This window comes from Elephantulus edwardii, unplaced genomic scaffold, assembly GCF_000299155.1.
Source record: "Elephantulus edwardii isolate Elephantulus edwardi_28Jun2011 unplaced genomic scaffold, EleEdw1.0 scaffold00320, whole genome shotgun sequence".
NCBI classification, from domain to species: domain Eukaryota; kingdom Metazoa; phylum Chordata; class Mammalia; order Macroscelidea; family Macroscelididae; genus Elephantulus; species Elephantulus edwardii.
This window is the reverse complement of record NW_006400070.1, coordinates 1,541,535-1,563,022: the sequence shown is the minus strand read 5'-3', so window position 1 is coordinate 1,563,022 and position 21,488 is coordinate 1,541,535. Positions and strand designations below refer to the sequence as shown.

At 39.6% G+C, this 21,488-nt stretch overlaps 1 protein-coding gene and 1 pseudogene across 1 annotated transcript in view; one reads left to right on the top strand and one right to left on the bottom strand.

Annotated features, from left to right (window-relative positions):
• The window catches only part of PPM1L (protein phosphatase, Mg2+/Mn2+ dependent, 1L), a 616,688-nt gene that overhangs the window by 280,184 nt on the left and 315,016 nt on the right, over positions 1–21,488 (bottom strand). The gene's annotated exons all lie outside the window — the stretch shown is intronic.
• On the top strand, positions 1,249–2,777 carry LOC102849598 (annotated as a pseudogene).

The following is a 21,488-nucleotide window of genomic DNA, read 5'->3' as shown; positions in this document are numbered from 1 at the left end:
TAATAAAATTTAATAAAATAAAAAAAAATTAGTTCCTGTGGATTTGATTTAATCTTCTTAACCTCAGCTTGAATTTGCATATGAGTAGTTCTGTTCCACACTCAGCACCTGGCCTAGTTTTCTTCCCCGTTCCCAACTTTTGCATTGCAGTTATTAATGCATCTTAATTGCATGTTTGATCGATTTCCGACTGCAAAAGTTTGTAGAAATCTTCTATTTCCTCCTCTTTGGCTCTAATTGTTGGTGCATATATTTTAATGACAGTGGTATTTACTGAACTTCCTTGTATGTGTATGGATATTATCCTGTCATTCCAACATTGTATTTCAAGATGGATCTATCAATGACTTTTTAAACTATGAATGCAACCTATTTTTCCTCACCTTTTCAGCTCCGGTGTAGTAGATCATAATGACTGTCTGATTCAAAATGTCGCATGCCAATCCATCTCATTTTGCCAGTACATAGTAGTATGTCAATATTTATATGTTCCATTTCTTTCTTAACAATGTTTGACTTTCCTACATTTATGCTGCTCACATTCCATGTTCTAGTGTCCTCCTCTTTTGTATTTCCATATTTGAGGGCCCAGCCTCAGGTGTCATATCTACTAGTCTACTCTAATTGTGCTCTGTATGTTAGGAATAGTTGAAGCATGAAAAACTGTAATTCAGAATTTTGGAAGATATGAAGTAATTTACATGTACCAACATAAGCATGGTGTGTGCACAGTTTTTGCCTAGATATATAATGATATCACACATTTAATTTACACAAATGCTATTATGCACAGGAGCAACAAAAACATTTTAAGCAATCAAATCTGAGATGTCATTGTATTCCACACAGTACAGACTCAGAGACTGGGAACCTTTCTATGTGGGAGCACCTTGCTCTGTGGGGCAAAAACTAATGTGTTCTTTTTACATCATGAGCCTTAAACATCAACCAATCACTGTTACTTCATTTCAAGACCAAGTACATTAATCATTTTCTCAAAACTGCTTAATGCTGCAGTAAAAACTGGGTTTTACTTACTCAGTGGTAGTTCTCCTGCTAAAAGATTTCCAAGGTTAATTTCCTTTGAATTCATTTTCCATCTTTGGTATTAACTAAGCCCAGAGGAAATAGATTTCTTTCTTCATCAAGAATATTTTTATGGTCAACGCGCCGGCGCAGTGTGGCGGTGACAGGCTAACTACTGCAGTACGATCCTTTTACTGAAGGGTTGACCCAGGAGAAGGAAAGATGGTGCTGGACTTGGATTTGTTTCGGGTGGATAAAGGAGGGAATCCAGAGCTTATCCGGGAGACACAGGAGAAGCGCTTCAAGGACCCCGGACTAGTGGACCAGCTGGTAAAGGCAGATAGCGAGTGGCGACGATGCAGGTTTCGGGCAAACAAGCTGAAGAACCTATGCAGCAGAACCATTGGAGAGAAGATGAAGAAAAAGGAGCCAGTGGGAGATGATGAATCCATTCCGGAGGATGTACTGAACAGATGACCTGGAGGCAGACACTTTAGCTAACCTGAAAGTTTCACAGATCAAAAAAGTCCGACTCCTTATCGATGAAGCCATCCTGAAGTGTGATGCGGAGCGGATCAAGATGGAAGCAGAGCGGTTTGAGAACTTCCGAGAGATTGGGAACCTTCTGCACCCCTCTGTGCCCATCAGTAACGATGAGGATGCAGACAACAAAGTAGAGAGGATTTGGGGCGACTGTACTGTCAGGAAGAAGTACTCACATGTGGACCTGGTGGTGATGGTGGATGGCTTCGAAGGCGAGAAGGGCGCTGTGGTGTCTGGGAGTCGAGGCTATTTCCTAAAGGGAGTCCTGGTGTTCCTGGAACAGGCACTCATCCAGTATGCCCTTCGCACGTTGGGAAGTCGGGGCTACACTCCCATCTACACCCCCTTTTTCATGAGGAAGGAGGTCATGCAGGAAGTGGCACAGCTCAGCCAGTTTGATGAAGAACTTTATAAGGTGATTGGCAAAGGCAGTGAGAAGTCGGACGACAACTCCTATGATAAGTACCTGATCGCCACCTCGGAGCAGCCCAACGCTGCCCTCCCCCGGGACGAGTGGCTGCGCCCGGAGGATCTGCCCATCAAGTATGCTGGCCTGTCCACTTGCTTTCGCCAGGAAGTGGGCTCCCACGGCTGTGACACCCGGGGCATCTTTCGAGTCCATCAGTTTGAGAAGATTGAACAGTTTGTGTACTCGTCACCACATGACAACAAGTCATGGGAGATGTTTGACGAGATGATTGCCACCGCCGAGGAGTTCTACCAGTCTCTGGGGATTCCTTACCACATCGTGAATATTGTCTCAGGTTCTTTGAATCATGCTGCCAGTAAGAAGCTTGACCTGGAGGCCTGGTTTCCGGGCTCTGGAGCCTTCCGAGAGTTGGTCTCCTGTTCTAACTGCACAGACTACCAGGCTCGCCGGCTCCGAATCCGATACGGCCAGACGAAGAAGATGATGGACAAGGTGGAGTTTGTGCACATGCTCAATGCGACAATGTGTGCCACGACTCGCACCATCTGCGCCATCCTGGAGAACTACCAGACGGAGAAGGGCATCATCGTGCCTGAGAAGCTGAAAGAGTTCATGCCGCCAGGTCTCCAAGAACTGATCCCTTTTGTGAAGCCTGCACCCCATTGACCAGGAGCCGTCAAAGAAGCAGAAGAAGCAGCACGAGGGCAGCAAAAAGAAAGCGGCCGCAGATGTTGCCCTGGAAGGCCGGCTGCAGAGCATGGGAGTCACCGACGCCTGAACATTCCTTCCGCCCAGTTCTCCAGGCTTTCATCTGTGTCACCTGGGATCTCAGAGCCTGCCCAAGCGCAGGGAAGCCAGGCACCCACTCCTCACCCTGCCACATCTGACTGTGTAGCTGAGGGGAATGGTCTGCCACAGGCAGCACGCATGTCCCCATCTCTTCGCATGGGCATAGGATTTAATCACGGTGACTGAGGAAGCCATGTAATAAAACAAGTCTCCTGGGGCGTTAAAAAAAAAAAAAAGAATATTTTTATTTTATTTATCAAGCCTATTTTTAGCACTCTGATATCCCAATAATCAACAAGTTCATCTGGTAGGGAATCTATTCTTCAACAATGTCATTCAAACTCACACCCTATTCATTCAATTTATTTATTCATTCAGTTTATTTATTCTTACCCAAATAGGTAATAGGAAGCACAGTTTTGGGTTGGTTTGATTTTTGTTTTGTTTTCCTATTCAATTCCTCCCTGTGCCTAGAAAAACTGATAATGAGAAAGAATCATGTATACTGCATATAAGAAATTAAGTCTTGGCAATTACATAAAAACAGTCTTCAATATGGTTTACATCTCAACATCAAGATAACAATGATCTGGGCCAACAGGTGTCATTATAATAGATGGAGAAAAGATTGAAGCAGTAAACTATTTCATCTTGATTGCTTCCATAATCAACAACCTTGGTATCAGCAGTCAAGAAGTCAAGATGTTCTGCACTGGGAAAGTCAGCTGTCAAGGACGTCTCCAAGGTGCTTGGTAGTATGATATCTATTTAGAGAGTAAGGTGCACCAAATTCAAGCCATGATCTCTTCACTTACTTGCTATGCATCTGAAAGCTGGGCAGCAACTAAGGATAACAGAAGAATTGATGCCTTTGAACTCTGATGTTGTAAAGAGTGCTGAATATCCCATGGACTGCCAAAAGGACAAACAAAAATTTCTTGGAGAAAATGTTCCTTAGAGGTAAGGATAATGAAACACCATCTCACATACTTTGAGCATGCTATTAGGAGAGGCTAGTCCTTACTAAAAGACACCATCATTGAAAAGGTAGAGGGTCAGTGAAAGACAGAAAAATCCTCAACAAGATGCACTGATATAGAAAATATAACAATGAGTCTGAGTGTATCAGGATTGATGAGGATGGCACATTGGGATGCTATGAGTCATAGTCTACTTGACAGCACCTACAACAACAGCAAGCAATCTTTTCCAGAATCTGTATTAGTGTCTTCTTGTTGTTGAAAGGTAGGGGCCATGGAGTTGAAACTGACCCTCAAACAGATTTTCAAGGGCTATAAATCACACAGAAGGAGATTACTCATCTTTTTCCTGCAGAGCAGTTGATAGAGGAAAATATTTCAATTATCAAGTAAGAGAGAAAGTTTACATAAATATTACAAAATTACTTTTGGTCAAACATTCTTCTAGGTCGTATAGCCCTGGTCTGTCCACTTGCTGTACAGAGGTACCTGGTGGTTGCTGTGAAGCTGAACACTGTGACACCATTGTGTCATATGCAATAATGGTTACCAATGGTGGACAGTGTTTGGTGGAGCTCCCCGATTCAAACAAGCTTGGAAGCTGGAGTGGCATCCACTTCCGAAATAGCTTGCCTCTGAAAACCCTATAAACCTGGAGAAAGGATGAAAGTTATACAAATGTTCAGGCCTTTCGTTCACAGTCACTATGAGTCGCCTATGACTTGACAGCACTTAACAGCAACAACAACAACGTTACACATTATAAATTAAAAACTACTTTGCCATGGAATTGTTAAAGTGTTTTTTATGTGTATACTCTGAGAGGGTGGAATTGACCACTTAGAGGAAATAATATCTACAAAGCTTTACCTTCCAATAAAGTTACCTTTTTAAACAAATTTTAAGCTCTATTTGAGGAAAAAAGTAAAATAGGATCTGAAAGAGAATGCAGTGTTTTGGAAGAACACTCTTAGAAAACAATATGTTCTAAATTAATGCATTTCTTTTTACTAGAGATTACTTACTACTGCTATTTAATCATCAATACAAATGAACTGCAAATCTGGACATATAGTGTGGTTCTCCCTTTATATTTCCTCTGTTGGGAAATTCAGATTAGGAACTCTCAGTAGCTCCCCTATTCTGTTTTCCTTCTTGACACTTAGCGTGGTTTTCAAGTGAATATTTAAAAGCCTGAAACCTTCAGAATAACTATGAGATATCATCTCACCCCAGTCAGAATAGCAAAATTTAACAGAACAGCAAGCAACAAATGCTGGCGAGGTTGTGGAGAAACTGGAACCCTTATTCACTGTTGGTGGGAGTGTAAAATGACCACTTTGGAAGGTGGTATGGCGCTTTCTCAAAAAGTTGCAAATAGAGATACCATTTGACCCAGCAATTCCACTACTGGGAATATATCCCAAAGAGACCATAACTGACATCCAAGCAGATATATGCACACCCATGTTTATTGCAGCTCTGTTCACAATAGCAAGGAGTTGGAAATAACCCATCAACAAACAAATGGATAGAGAAGCTGTGGTATATTCACACAATGGAATACTGCGCTGCATTGAAAAACAAGGAACTCATGCAATATTATTCAAAATGGGTGACCCTGGAGGACATTATGCTGAGTGAAATATCTCAGTCGCATAAGGACAAATATTGCATGGTGCCACTGTTGTGAAATGGGATTGATATCAGGGTTGGGGTAAGACTGAGAAAAACTGGATAAATTGTGTATACTGCACAGAAACAGATGAGGGAGTGAATAATTTAAAAGCGATGTATGATTGGGTATTATGGTTATCACAAGAGTCCACAATTAAGGTTGCATAGTGGAATGTACTTGGAGCAGCGGGAAGGGTGTGGGGGGATTGTGTACCAGGGAGGGAGTGTTTCTTTTACTTTTTTTTTAAATTTAGGTTGTTTATTTTTCATTTCAATGAACATCTACAGAGATTTTGGAATTCCATTCATTCATTGTTGCACCCTTCTCCCCGTCCCCCCCCATTTGCTCCTCTCCTTGAAAAGCAAAAGAAAAACTCCCTCCATTGGTACACAATCCCCCCCGTACCTCCCCAAACCCCACCCCCTACCCCCAAATATAATCCACTCTGCAACCCTCACTGCATACTCCTATGATAAAAATAATGCCCTAAAATATCATACTTTTAGACTTTTGAAAGAGAGGAGTGAACTGGGGTGTGGGGGAGGGCTGGACAGGGAGAGAAGTGCAGCAATGAATGAAGGGAAATACAAAATCTCTGTAAATGCCCACTAAAATTCTTTTTAAAATTAAAAAAAAAGAAAAAAATAACAAAATACTGTCATTGCTATGACAAGGAAATATTTAATTGTACACAAAGGAAACAACTCTTTTTCTTAAAAAAAAAATCTTTTACAATAAGAATAAAAAAGATCTCTTACATTTGACACATTTTTCCTTTTTTTATCCTTACTCCTAAAATATAATTTTCTAGATTTCAAAGAAATCTGGAAATTAAGTTCTAAAATCCTTACTGGCTATCTAAGAATATTTTAAAAAGTAAAGTCAGGTGTTACAATTCAGAGAAGTATTAATTAGAACTGAGATGCTCTTTGTTCTGTTTATTGTGGACCATTTTCTTACATAGACGAGAGAAAGCATTTGCTGTTTAAAATAAAGCCAATATTCTCTATATTTTAAAAAAAAAGCCTGAAACTTGTTTCCTCAGTAGACTGCAAACTGTGTAAGGGCAATGAGACCCTATCTGGTTTTTTGCCACTATAGACCCAACAGGTGACATAGTTTTTAGGGGAAAATAGATGTTCAGTAAATAACTGGTGAATGAATTAAAAGGATGGATGAGGACTTACTATCTAAACTCATCTTCTCATTTGATCCCTCTGACAACCTCTCAGCCAGATGAAGAAAGTGCTCCCTTGAGTAGTCTATAGGATGGTCAATCAATGTGTGTATACTGGATAGTACCACCACAGCAAAAACCTTTAGGAGTGTGTGGACACAGTGTATATATCTACTGACTGCAGGCCACTTTAACAAAACAAAGAGTAATGCTAGCTAGTTCCCTGGCTAACTCTTATTTTTAATAACAAATGCTTGTCCCCTACTGTCTTCATTATTGCCATTTATACATTTAGTTAGAAAGCAGCATGGATTGAAAGCTCTATGTTATTAACAAATCTACCTTAATTAAGTAATAAAGTACCTATTAACTACACACAGACACTTCATCCACAATAGCTTTCAAATGGCTGCTGTTTCAAACAAAGCATTCTCCATTATGCCTTCCCTGTACCTCTTAGAGCAGAAGAAAGTAATTCCTCTATAATTGTGATGGGGACAGTACCTCACAGTTTACAAAGTACTTGGGGGAAAAAAATCTATTACCTTAGAAGTTTTAAGTGAGGTTCCAAGATATGTAATGTTCATGAAATTCCATGAGGGTCCAGGCCAGTCTGCAATGAGTTTGAGGCTTTTAATCCATACAGGAAAAGGAAAAAATCAAGAATATGGGGATAAAGAAAAAACTTCTATGGAAGATTTCTTGGGAGCTTCCTGGATTGGGGGGGGGGGTGTCCCTTCTTGTGCCATGAGGATAGGATGGAAGTTGAAGAGTGTTTTACTCATTAACTTCTAGACAAGAGAGAGAGGCTCCAAAAGAACCGTTCAGGATGTCTAGTGCATATATACTGAGGATTACAGGTGCTGAGTGTCTGCTTACCTAGAAAAGCTAAATAAACAACAGCTGAAGAAGTGGGAAAGTGATATGACTACACTAGGCTGGCCAGCACACTTTGCATGCCTGCCAAGAGAAGTTCTCGTGGACACACATCGGTATAGTGGAGAGAGAGCTGGTCAAAAGCCTCTTGGAACATTTCCAGGAACACTGCTGAAAAACCAGGTACTAAGGGAAGAACCATAAGATGGAGGGAAATAATTATGCTGTAAGTACAATCATGTTGGGGTAGGAGGAGCTGGAAAAAATCCACAAAAGTGACTAGGAGAGAGTCAATGTGAAACTTAGGTAATGTAACTGTTTTTGCTGCTACAAGTAGGGTAAAATTTTCCACACTTCTCCCTTCCTTTCATCTGCTCTTTTCTCTTGACATAGACCCTGCAGGCTTAGAAGCTATGGTTCTCAAGTGGAAGGTTTCCAACTGCCAAAGGCTGAAGTTGAGGGAGGGTATCAAGTCAGGTTTCTCGTTTCTATTATTTCTTGGAACTAGGTATTCTACTCCCTGATATTCAGTGTTAAAGTCATACAGTAAAGGGTACTACTAAAACAAAGAAAACTACCTTCATATCCTGCTCACAAGACACACATACATAGAGAGAAAACTACCAATACTGTTGTTGTTGTTGTTAGTCGAGCACAACTCATAGCGACCCTATGAACAAAAGATCTGAACCCTGTTCTATCCTGTGCCATCCTCACACTTTTTGAAACACAAGAGTCCATTGCAGCAGTCACCATGTCAATCTACCCACTTAAGGTTCTTCCTCTCCTTCACCAACCCCCCCTTCCCAATATCATGTCCTTCTCCAAGGAATAGCATCTCCTAGAAACATGCCCAAAGTATGTGAGGAGAAGCCTTATGTCTCTTGCCTCCAAAGAGCACTCCAGCTGCACCCTCTCCAAGACATAACTATTCTCTTGGCAGTCCATGGGATGTTTAATGTTCTTCTCCAACACTACAGCTCAAAGGTGTCAATTCTTTTTCTGTCATCCTTATTCATTGTCCAGATATCAGATGCATACATAGCAAGAAACTGGAAAGACCATGGCCTGAATCAGATGCACCTTAGTCCTCAAACTGACATTATTACTCCTCAATAATTTGGAGAGGACTCTAACTGCAGATTTCCCCAGTGCAAAGAAGTGTCTCCTTATTTCCGGATTGTGGATGCAAGTAAGATGAAGTTGTCGACAGTTTTAATATTTTCTCCATCATCATGAGGTTGCCTATAGTCCAGTGGTAAGAATCTTTGTTTTCTTGACATTGAGATGCAATACATAACAAAAGGTGCACCCCTTGAGCTTCTGCAACAAATGCTTCAAGTCCTTCCTCCTTAGTGTCATTAAGCAAGATTGTGTCATCTGAAATGCAAATTATTGATGAGTCTCTCTCAAATCCTAACACCACACTCCTCTTCAGAGTCCAGCTTCTTGGATAGTTTCCTCAGCATATAGATTAAATAGGTATGGAGAGAGAATACAACCCTGACACACTTCCTTCTCAATTTTAATCCACGCAATGTTCCTTTACTCTGTTCAAACAGCAGCCTCCTGGTCTTGTATAGGTTCTATATGAGCATATTTAAGTTCTCTGAGACTCTCATTTTTCTCATTGTCAGCCACAACTTGTTATGATCCACACAGTCAAATGCCTTTGCAGAGTTAATAAACACTAACTTCTGGTATTCCTTACTTTCAGCCAGAATCCATCTGACATCAACAGTGATATCCCTGGTTTCATGGCCTCTTCTAAATCCTGCTTGAGCTTCTGGTAGTTTCCTGTCTAGATACTCGTCTAACCATTTTTTAATGATTGTCAGCTGTATTTTGTTAGCATATCATATTAATGATACTACCAATACTAGAAAAGAAAAAAGCCAGCACACTGCTGTTTAGTTTATTCTAACTTGCGGTACCTCCCAATGGGTTTCTGAAGCTATAAATCTTTAAGGGAGGACAGTCTGTAGTTTTCTCCTGCTGAGCAGCAGGTGGATTTGAACAACCGACCCTTTGGTTAGCAGGCTAATGCATACCGCACTACATCACCTGGGCTGCTTGTTATCAAGATAGGAGTTAGGTTTTTACTTCAGGGATAGTTAAGCCAGAAACTTACTCTCCATCTGTGTTGCATCTCTGCCTTGTATCTTGATTATTCTCTTTCTCTCTCTATTACCTCAGTCTCTCTAAATGTAGAGATTGGCTGCCAACAGCTTAAGTAAGATCCTTACCGTAACACCATGTTAGAAGAAAATAAGAAAGTTTATTGTCAAGTTTCGTTTGAAGAATCCCACAGAAAGACTCAAAATGGCCCTGCTTCAATCATGGGGCTCTTGCCCTTGGCCAATCTCTGTTTAGATAAGATGAAGCCTTAGTAGAGGCCCAGCCGGGGCCCTGGGCTCTGTGGTCAGGATGGGCCCGTGGCCTATAATTAGAATTGAAGAAGAGTGACAAGAAGACTAATATATGTGTCTCATTCTCTTGTATACATTATCTCATTTTATCCTTACTTTAGAAGGGAAAGCAGAGGATCTGAGAGATCCAAGATTATACTAAAAAATTAGTTAGCTAGCAATGGAATATGTCATCTAAATGTAAATAGAGTGTCCTTTCCAACACTCTACATCTCTTTTAAAAGATTTTCTAGAGATTGGTGCTCTTTTATGTGTCATCAAGTTGACCATGACTCATAGCAACCCCTATAAGAAACTGACCTGAATCTTACTCTGTCTTTCTCCATCCTCATCATCTGCTCAAGCCCACTGTTACAGTCACTGTGTCAGTCCATCTTATTGAGGATCTTCCTCTCTTTCTAATCCTCAACCTTTCCCAGTATGATAGCTTGTTGATATCTTGTCCAAGGGCCTCCCTCTTCTGGTAACATGTCCAATGTATGTGAGACAAAGTTTCACCATCCTTGTCTCTAAGGAGCATAATTTGATATCTCCCAACAGTAAACTAGAGAGCATATAACAGCAATAAAACAACAATGTACATAGCACAGGAAGCAATCTCTTCCATGGGATTTATAGCCTCTGAAAGCTTGCTAGAATGTGAGCTATGAGTTTGTTTGGACTTGACTGCAATGTCTGAATGTTACTTCAGGAGCCTTAGCAGCAGAGTGGCGAAAGTGCTCAGTTGGTAACCAAAAGGTCAGCACTTTCAACCCACTAGCTGCTCTTCAGGAAAAAGATGTGGCAGTATGCTCCAGTAAATAATTCAGCCTTTGAGGCAGGAATAGTCTCTCTTGTAGAGCTGCTTAGAATCATATAAACTCAATATGAACAAGAATGTCACTTCCAGATCTAGTTCATTTTCTAGGATTCTAAAACAGGTCACTAACTTGTTTATTTCAGGTTTTATGGTATACTCTTTAGTGATTCTTATAGATTTATAGATTTTTATGAATATCTAAGATGTATGACTGTGTAGATCATAACAAATTATGGCTTACATTGAGGAGAAGAATAGGAATCCCAGAACATTTAACTGTGCTCATAGGTAATCTATACTTAGACTAAGAGGCTATTGTCTCAGCAGAGCAAAGAAACACTGCATGGTTTAAAATCAGGAAGGGTGTGCATCATGGTTGCATCCTTTCTCCATATCTATTCAATCGGCATGCTGAACAAATAATTCAGGAAGCTGGACTCTATGAAGAAGAAAGTGGCATCAGGATTGGAGGAAGACTCATCAACAACCTGAGTTATGCAGCTAACATAACTTTGGTTGCTGAAAGTGAGAAAGTGATGAAACACTTGCTGTCAGTATAGATAACATCTCAACATCAAGAAAACAAGGTTCCTCATCACATCACCAACAGTCATCTTGATGGATGGAGAAAGGACTGAAGCTGTCAATGATTTCATCTTGGTACCAGCAGTCAGGAGGCATATTGCATTGGGCAAGTCGACTGTCAGGAATCTCTCCAAAATGCTGGAGAGCAATGATGACAATATGAAGACCAAGGTGTGTTTGATTCATACCTTGGTCTTCTAAATAATCTTCAATGCATCAGTTGTTGTTGTTAAGTGACGCTGAGTCTTAGATGATTCATAGTGACCGTATGAATGAAAGACCTGAACACCTGTATACTTTCATCATTTCTCCAAGTTCATAGAGTTTCTGGAGGCAAGGTATTTCCAAATCGAATGCCACTCCTGATTCCAAGCTTGTTTTAATAGGTAGAAAATTTTAAAAAAGGAAAAGAAAGAAAAAGAAAACTGAGCCTATCCTTTTATCACAAACATATCTGATTAACAAGCCAGGCCATTTCTTAATACACTTTTAGGAAGCCTGCTTTTTATTTTTACTATTATTATTATTATTTGTGTACCATCAAATCGGATATGACTGGCACAGGAGGAGATTGCCCCTCCTTCTCTAGCAAAGCATCTGGTGGATTTGAACCGCATACCTCTGGGACTGCCGTGCAGCTTCTTGTCACTAGGCCACCAGAGCTCCCTAGGAAGATTTCTATGGAGGTTAAGCTCACCTATATTTATATCCTGTGTCTATTTAAGCTTCACTTGAGACCTGTTTCACTTCTTTTGTCAGCACTGTTTTAAGTTATAATAATGACATGTTTATCCATAAAGTGTTAGTAACTAGGTCAACCATAACTCTCAAAAAACACCCCTGATTGCCACTGAGTCAGAACAGCTGACCCTCAAGTGGGTTTTTAGAGTTCGTAAACTGCTTGAAAGGAGAACGCTCGTTTTCCTTCCTTAGAGCACCTGGTGGATTTGTGCCAGAGTTAGATCTGATCCACAACTGAATCTCCAGCAGGTTTTCAGAGACAGTAAATGGCATGGGAAGACAATTCTTGTCTTTCTCCCATGGTGGATTCAAACAGCTTGCCTTTGAATTACCAGTGCAACTTCTTACCACTAGGTTATCAGAGCTTCCTCAGCTCATAAATTTTATGATTTGGGGGCTGTATCATAGAGCTTTCCTACCACCAATGGTAACTACAGTTAGATTCAAGTTCTAGATATTTATTCTTTAATACTCAAGTGCATACATTTTTAATATGCTATCTGTTAAATTTTTAAATTAATATTTCCCTACCCTAGATATCAAATACATTTTATAAGAAACATAAATGCAGGTTATATACATGGATTTCACCTGATGGTATGCATAGGAATTAGACTGATTACAACTGTGGAAAGAACCGCTGGAAAAGCTCAATCTCAGCTGTGAAAACTAGGCCAGGTGATGATTGTGGGACAGACCACTAACTACTCATATGCAAGTTCAAGATGAAGCTAAGGAAAATTAAATCGAATCCACGAGACCCAAAATATGACCTTGAGTCTATCCCACCTGATTTTCAGAACCATCTCAGGAACAGGTTTGAGGCTGTGAACACTAATGAGCGAAGGCCAGATGAGTTGTGGGAGGATATCAAGGGTATCATCCAGGAAGAGTGCAGGTGGTCATTACAAAGACAGAAGAGGAAGAAAAGACCAAAATGGATGTCAGAAGATACTCTGAAAATTGCACTGGAGCGCAGAGAAGCCAAAGCCCAAGGAAGAATTCAAGATACTAAAGAGTTGAACAGAAGATTTCAAAAGGCAGTGTGGGAAGACAAAGTAAAATATTAAAATGAAATGTACAAGGAGCTGGAGTCAGAAAATAAAAAAAATTTAAAAAGCTGAACCCAGTCAGCATTTCTTAAGCTCAAGGAACTAAAGAGCAAATTCAAACCTCGAGTTGCTATAATCAAGGATGCTTTAGACAGAATATTAAATGATCCAGCAAGTATTAAAAGAAGATGGAAAGAGTATACAGAGTCACCATAACCGAAAGAAATTGGCAGACACAGAAGAATTTCATGAAACAATATATAAGCAAGAGCCTATGGTGATGAAGGAAGACGTTCAAGCTGCTTTGAAGAAATTAGCAAAAAATAAGGGCCCAGGAATAGATGGTATACCAACTGACAATATTCAATGAAGAGATGCTGCCCTGGATGTGCTCACCAAGTTGTGCCAAGAAATCTGGAGAACCACTTGGCCAACTAACTGGAAGAGATCTTTATTTGTTGCCATTCCAAAGAAAGGTGACCCAAAAGAGTGTGGAAATTATAGAATAATATCATTGATACTACATGCAAGCAAGATTCTGTTGAAGATTATCCAAAAATACTGGAACAGCATATCAGCAGAGAACTGCCAGAAGTACAGGCTTGGTTTAGAAGGGGTCGTGGTACTAGGGATATTGTAGCTAATGTTAGATGGATCTTGTCTATCTGTGTTTCATTGATGATGCAAAAGTGTGTGGATCATAAAGAACCGTGGCTAACTCTGAGAAGAATGGGAATTCCTTAACACTTGATCGTGCCAACACAAAACCTATACCTAGACCAGGAGGCAGTCATCAGAAGAGACCAAGGAAACACTGCATAGTTCAAAGTTGGGAAGGGTGTTTGCCAGGGAGGTGTCCTATCTCCATACCTTTTCAACCTGTATGCAGAACAGATTATCCGGCAGGCTGGGCTGTGAGGAGAAGTGTGGCATCAGGAATGGTGGAAAATCCATCAACAATCTGCATTATCCAGATGACACAACCCTGCTTGCTGAAACTGAGGAGGACTTGAAGCGCTTGCTGCAGAGGGTCAAGGATTGTAGACTTCAATATGGATTAAAGCTCAATATAAAAGAGACAAAGATTCTAACCACTAAGTCAATTGGCAGCATCAGGATGGATGGTCAAGAGATTCAGATTGTTCACAGCTTTAGTCTGCTTGGCTCCACAGTCAACACACTTGGCACCAGCAGCCAGGAAATTAAAAGACGTATTATGATGGGAAAGCCTGCTGTTAAAGACCTCTCCAAAGTACTGAAGAGCAATAGTGTCAGTCTGTAGACTACGGTGTACCTGATACAGGTCACAGTCTTTGCCATCACTTGCTATGCATCAGAGAGCTGCACAATGACTAGGGAGGATAGAAGGAGAATTGATGCCTTTGAGCTATGTGCTAGAGAAGAGTATTGATTATACCATGGACTACTAAGAAAACAAACAGGTTGATCCTGGAGCGGGTTAAACCAAGCTGCTCCTTGGAGGCAAAAATTCTGAGGCTTCATCTGACATACTTTGGACATGTTGCAAGGAGGAGTCCTTAGAGAGGGATGTCATGCTTAGGAGTGTGGAGAGACAGCACAGGAGGGTAATACCCTCTATGAGGAGGATTGATTCAGTGACTGGGGTAATTAGGGTGGATGTATCAGAGACAGTAAGATTGGCACAGGACAGAGCAGGGTTTAGGACTGCTGTACAACAACAGATATATACCCTACAATCTTTACATCTTATTTTCCACTTTATTTCCTTGTTATGTTGAATCACCTTGCAGTACTTCTAAACCAGTTTCTCTCAAGATCATTTCCAACAGAATCACCTGGAGCAGGGAGGTACTAGGTAAAAATACAGATTTAAGAGCCCACCCAGAAAATAAATGAAGTTTCTTAGATAGGATCCTAAAATTTTCAAATTAACAAGCACTTTGTTGTTATGTTGTTGTTATGTGCAGTTGAGTCACCTGTGACTCATAGTGACCCTATGTACAACCGCCCTAAACTCTGCCTTATCCTGTGCAAATCTCACCATCTCTGACACATCTGCCCCCATTATTACCCCAGTCACTGAATTAATCCACCTCATAGAGGTGCGCTGTCCCTCCTCCTTCCAAAGAATGACATCCTTCTCCAAGGACTGGTCCCTCCTTGCAAGATGTCCAAAGTATGTCAGATGAAACTACAGAATCCTTGCCTCCAAGGAGCAGCCCAGCTTCACCCTCTCCAGGACAAACCTGTTTATTTCCCTAGCAGTCCATGGTATAGTCAATACTCTTCTCCAATAGCACAGCTCAAATGCATCAATTCTCCTATCCTCCCTAGTCATTGTCCAGCTCCCTTATGCATAGCAAGTGATTACAAAGACCATGGTGCACCAGACTGACATCCTTGCTCTTCAGCACTTAAGAGAGGTCTCTAACCACAGACTTTCCCATCGCTATACGTCCTTTAATTTCCTGGCTGCTGGTGCCAAGAGTGTTGACTGTGGAGCCAAGTAAACCCAAACTATGAACAATCTCAATCTCTTCACCATCCATTTTGATGCTGTCAATCAGCCCAGTGGTGAGAACCTTTGTTTTCTTGATATTGAGTCTCAATCCATACTGAAGACTGTAGTCCCTGATCTTCCACAGCAAGTCCTTCAGGTCCTCCTCAGTTTCAGCAAGCAGAGTTGTGTCATCTGCATAATGCAGATTGTTGATGATTCTTCCTCCAATCCTGATGCCGCATTTCTCCTCACAGAGCCCAACCTCCTAGATAACCTGTTCTGCAGAAAGATTGAAAAGGTATGGAGACAGGATATAGCCCTGGCGTACACACTTCCCAATTTTGACCCATGCCGTGTTTCCTTGTTCTGTTCTGATGACTGCCTCCTGGTCCAAGTATAGGTAGACAGAAAAATGACAATTAAAATAAAAAAATTTTCTTTAATAAAAAATGAAATAAAGAAAAGACTAAAGTGTTCCTGACCCAAGCTATGGTATTTTCAGTCAGCTAATGTGCATGCAAAACCTGAAGAATAAAGAAGAACACAAAAGAAGAGTTACTGCCTCTGAATTACAGTAGTGGTAAAAAAAAAATATTGAATACAAGGTCGATTTTCAAAAGAATAAACAAATCTACCATGGAAGAAGTAAAGCTAGAATGCACCTGAGAAACAAGAATGTTATTATGAGAGATCAATTTCTGGAGAAGGACATTATTGGTAGAGTTTCAACAAAAGACAGGAAGAACCTCAATGAGACTGACTAGCACAGGGGCTGCAAGAATGGATTCAAATATAGCAATGATTGTGAAGATGACACATGACCTGACAGTGCTTCCCTCTGTTGTACATGGTGTCACTGTGAGGCAGTATAGACTCAGAAGCATTGAACAACTATCACATTAGATAATAGTAAAAAGTACCAACTTACTGCCATTGTGTCAATTATGACTTAAAACCTCTCTCCATTGGGTATCTGAGGATATAAATCTTAACAGGAGGAGACTGCCCATCTTAGAGTGGCAAGTAGATTAGAACAAACTAGAAATGTGTGGCCATTTGGTTAGCAACTCAACACCCTATAGATAATTAAACATACTATTAGATAATTAAACTCAAAGCTAATTGCCATTGAGTTGGAATCAACTAATCATTTGTTCCTCCAGCAATTTTTCTGAAGCTGTAAATCAAACAGGAGAACTACCCATCTTTCTCCTGTGGAGCTGCTTGTGAATTTGAATTCTCAAGAGAGGCACAGCCTTTGGGTTGGCACTGAAACTCTCTACAGATTATGTCATCAGAGACCTTTCAAGGGAAAACAGGAGCAAATAAACCTTGATATTATCTAAAGATTTTCTTTAAAAAATATGGTTGAATTATTTTTACTCATATTACTAATGGCATAGATAAATGCATTTTTACTTCCAATGCTGATAGACTGTTATACAGGAAAATTTTATAAAACCCGCCCTCTGAGAACTCAAGACTAACTAAAACACTGTACAACTAAACTACTATAGAAATTCAAGACCTCATATTATGCTCATAATAACCAAATCAGTTGGTCTATGAACATAACTGGTGAGTTCAATGTAAAACTATTTTCTATCTATGTGTTCTAGGTCAAACATAAATAAAGGAATAAATCTGGAAAATTGAATTATTCCTCCTTCCAAATCTCACTGACAGTATGAATTGGAATGAGAAATTCCATTTTAAGTGTGTAAATATGACACTGATAAACAGGCATTTTCATGACCTGGTAAATCAGATTTGCAGTACAGTGGCTGTTTCAAATGTTCATAACCAACTTCTCATTTGATAATAACATACAGTTACCATATTTAAAATTCAAAACAGATTTCACTGGTTAGGAACAACTTCCTGATTTTTTTATTTCTAAAAGCTGAGTTTGGACAGGTACAGTGTATTCTTAAAGGGAATATAAAACAAATAGAAAGTAAGTCACTTTACATCTTTCATCCATGCAAGCTCTTCTATGAGGTTATATGTTGGTAAGGAGCTGACAAATATAACAAGTTTCTAAAGGGAAATTAAAACACAAATTATGTCCTATCAAAACACATAAGTCAGAATTTGTCTTGTAATTTTAAGTTCCCATTGCAAAAGAAAAGGAGCACAGGAACACAGTGGTCAAAAGTGCTAGGCTGTTTTTTAAAAGGGTAATCATTAGAACCTATCAGTAGCTCCTTGACAGAAAAGACCTGACATCAGCTTCTATGCTGATTAAAGCCTTAGAAACTCCACAGGGAATTACAACTCTGTCCTAGATGGTCACCATGGATCAGAATTGATCCACTGAAGTAGCAATGGGCTGCAAAAATCTAACTGGCATATCTCTGCCTCATATGGAGAAGTCAGTCTAACTCATATACAGATGTTCTTCTGTGCTAGAGCTTGTTTCCTATAACAAGCCATGAGGTGCCACTAACAACATAACATAACATAACATAACATAACATAACATAACATAACATAACATAACATAACATCATCGTAACATCATCGTAACATCTTAGATTGAAGAGGGCCTCTACAAAGCCTTCAAACAGTAAATATTAACCAAGCAAGTACCAAATAGATGGATGGATGAATGGATGGATAGATAGATAGATGTATACTAAGGATGCTCATATATGGATCTAGCTCTTACATTCTATTGTTTGTTAAAATATTTTACATTTTCCTGGAGAATAGTTTGACTTCCATATGTGGGGGTCATCCCATTGATTATCAGGCTGCGTTTGGCTGGTTAGACTTGATTCTTTTTTACTGCCTCTTACAGAACCTGCCAAAATTAGGGATGACTTCCTTTCTGGGATTGACCAGCCTTTGATTCTCTTAACTGGAAGTTTGAGAATATAAAGGGAGAAAACAGCCCAATAACTATTTTAATGACCTTATCAAATGATAAGGGAGTGTTAATGCATTGTTCTTAGGGAGTCATACTGCTCACCCAAGGCTGAGCCACTCTGGCAATTTGAATTCACTAGCAGTTCCAAGGGAGAAATCTGGACCATCTACTCCTGTGTAATTTTCATCATCTTGAATACCCACCGGAAGGTCAGCTATGAGTTGGTTCCAACCTGATGGCAAAGATTTTTAGTTTTGCATTTTTACCAAGTTATTCACTGCTTCTAATTCTCCACAGAAGACTGTATTCTTCAATGTATTAAAATTTTCTAGGCTGCATCTCACACACTTTGGGCATGTGGCAAATAGGGACTAGTACTTGGAAAAGGAGACCATGCTTAGAAGGGTGAAGGGACAGTGCAGGAGAGGAAGACTCTGGATGAGATGGTTTGGCACAATAACTGTGGCAAGGGTGTAGGTGAGCTGGAGACAGGTTTACAATTGGGCAGAATTCAGAGCTACTGTACATAGAGTCATTGTGAGTCATAGGTGACTCAAAGGCGCATAACCACATACTAAGGTTTTGCTCACAGACCAGAGCCAAGCTCTATGGGAGTAATTGGGAGACTATTCCAAACAGAGTTATTACTTTCTCTAGAACAGAAATTGTGGTTCAGTAGTGACATCCAATCATACTTCTTTCATCATTTGAGGGAGAGATTTGTGTCCTCAAAAACTTAAACTTGTGTTAATAATGATTTAGGAATAGAATGTTTTGCCATGTTAATATACAGGATTAGAATAAGGTGTTTTTTGAATCAATCTCCTTTGAGATATCAAAGAGATTTGACACACAAATGTGCAAGCAGAAACAGGAAGAGAGAGATGCCAAGCCAAGGGTAATTCTCTGAAAACCAGATGCGCAGGGACAAAAAACTTTCTCCAGAGCAGGCTGAGAATGAAAAGTCTATTCCTAAAACTAGCACTCTGAATTAAAACTTCTTAGACTCCTAAGTGGTGGGAAAACAAATTTCTGTTTGTTAAAGCCACCCATTTGTGGGATTTCTATTAGAACTGCAGTAAATTACTAAGAGCATAAAGCTTACATTTTTATTTAATAAGCAAATGAATAAACAAGTATATAATTTCCAAATGAAAATGGAAAATAAAATCTACCTTTCTTATTAAAGGAGCTCATCTTCTAGGAAAGGGGTAGAGAGAGTATGGTGTAATTTGTCGAAGCAGAAAAGAATAGACAGTTTGTCCATTCTGTCTACTTTCTCTGAGAGGGAGGAAATAAAGAAAAATCTTGTAAATCTATGAAGAATTCTAGAGACCAAGGAAACAATTGTTCTGAGATTTTTTTATTACTCCTAAACTTCAAATGAATCATGGTATGTGTTCATGAAAAATACTACCCTAAGTAGCAAAGACTCATTCTTGGGTCAAATCAAATACAGGCAGCATGCTACAATGTCTGGATTTCTAGGTCAGCCTCACCAGCTACATAAAAGTGAAAGGAAACTGATATTTACCTACTTTTTAATGCAATGTTGTAGGAGATAGTTCCATTCTTTGATGTTATGTGATTTGAGAGCAGTGGTGAGAATAGAGCTATTTCCTAAATGCTGGCAGAAAGTTGAGCAGAGTTACATGTACAATGGACTAAACCTTGCCAAAGTAAGGCTGCATCTTATAAGCTATCTTGACTGACAAAAATAACCCTTAAAGTCCTTTCTTGAGAATCAGGAAATAAAACATACGGTTTTCATAAAGTTCTTTCAGAATTACAGCATATGAACTCAGAAAATATCTTCAAGGGGAAATAAGGCAGGAAATGGCTTAACTGGTTTCAGTAATGTGTGACTCATTTCAATTTCCTTACTGGAGCAGCCCAAACTCTTTATGGTCAAGCTTTTTTTAAAAAAATAAATAAATAAATAAATTTTTTAAATTTTAATTGTCATTTTAACAAAAGCTTACAGAAAAGTTATATTTTAATCCATTTATTGTTGCACATTTTACCCCTTCTCCTTCCCTTCCCCCTCCCCAAGTTGACTTTTATCCTTTTCATTACAAAATTCCAATACAAATGCAAACAAATTCTTTCAATTTCCCTCACCTCTCTACCCATCAAATCATACAAAAAAAAAAAGTGGACTACCAGGATGCAGCCAGGAAGGACCACCAGTCCTTGGAGAGTTGGAGAGAGACATCACGCTTGGGAGGGTAGAGGGACGGCACAGGAGAGGAAGACCCAGGGAAAGATGGATTGACTCAGTGACTAGAGAAATAATTGGGATTAGGTGTTTTAGAGACAATGAGATTGGCTCAGGATGGGGCAGGGTTCAGAGCTAATGTACACGGGGTCACTTTGAGTCATTAACACTATGAGTTGATGGCATATAACAACAACAACTGGGATTTTTAAAAAATTTTACAGGGAAGTTAGATTTCATTCATTCTTTGTTAAATATTTTTCTCTCTACCAACTCTAATTTTTTTTAAAAAATCATTCATTGTTGCACAATTTCCTCCATTCCCCTCCTCCAGTACACTTTGCAATGTACCTCTTATTCTGGACTACTGTCATACAAATAATGCCTAATCATATATTCTTTTTAAATAGTTCTTCCTTTCATCTGTTTCAATGCAATGTTCATTATCTATCCCTTCTCTTCCTAGTTTTCTCCCAACCCCTCAGGTCAGAACTGCTTCATAACAGTGGCGTTATGTAGTATTTGTTCTTTTGTGACTGAGAGATTTCACTGAGCGTAATGTCCTCTAGAGTCACCCATGTTGTGTAATATTTTATGAGTTCCTGTTTTTCAGTGCTGCGTAGTATTCCATTGTGTGAATGTACTATAGTTTTCCTATCCATTTATTTGTCGATAGGCACTTGAGTTGCTTCCATCTCTTTGTTGTTTTTTTTTCTGAAATCAGATTCTTTCAATTTCTTTTTTTTTCTATATTTTATTAATTTTCATAAACATTTACAGAGATTTTGGGTTTCCATTCATTCATTGTTGC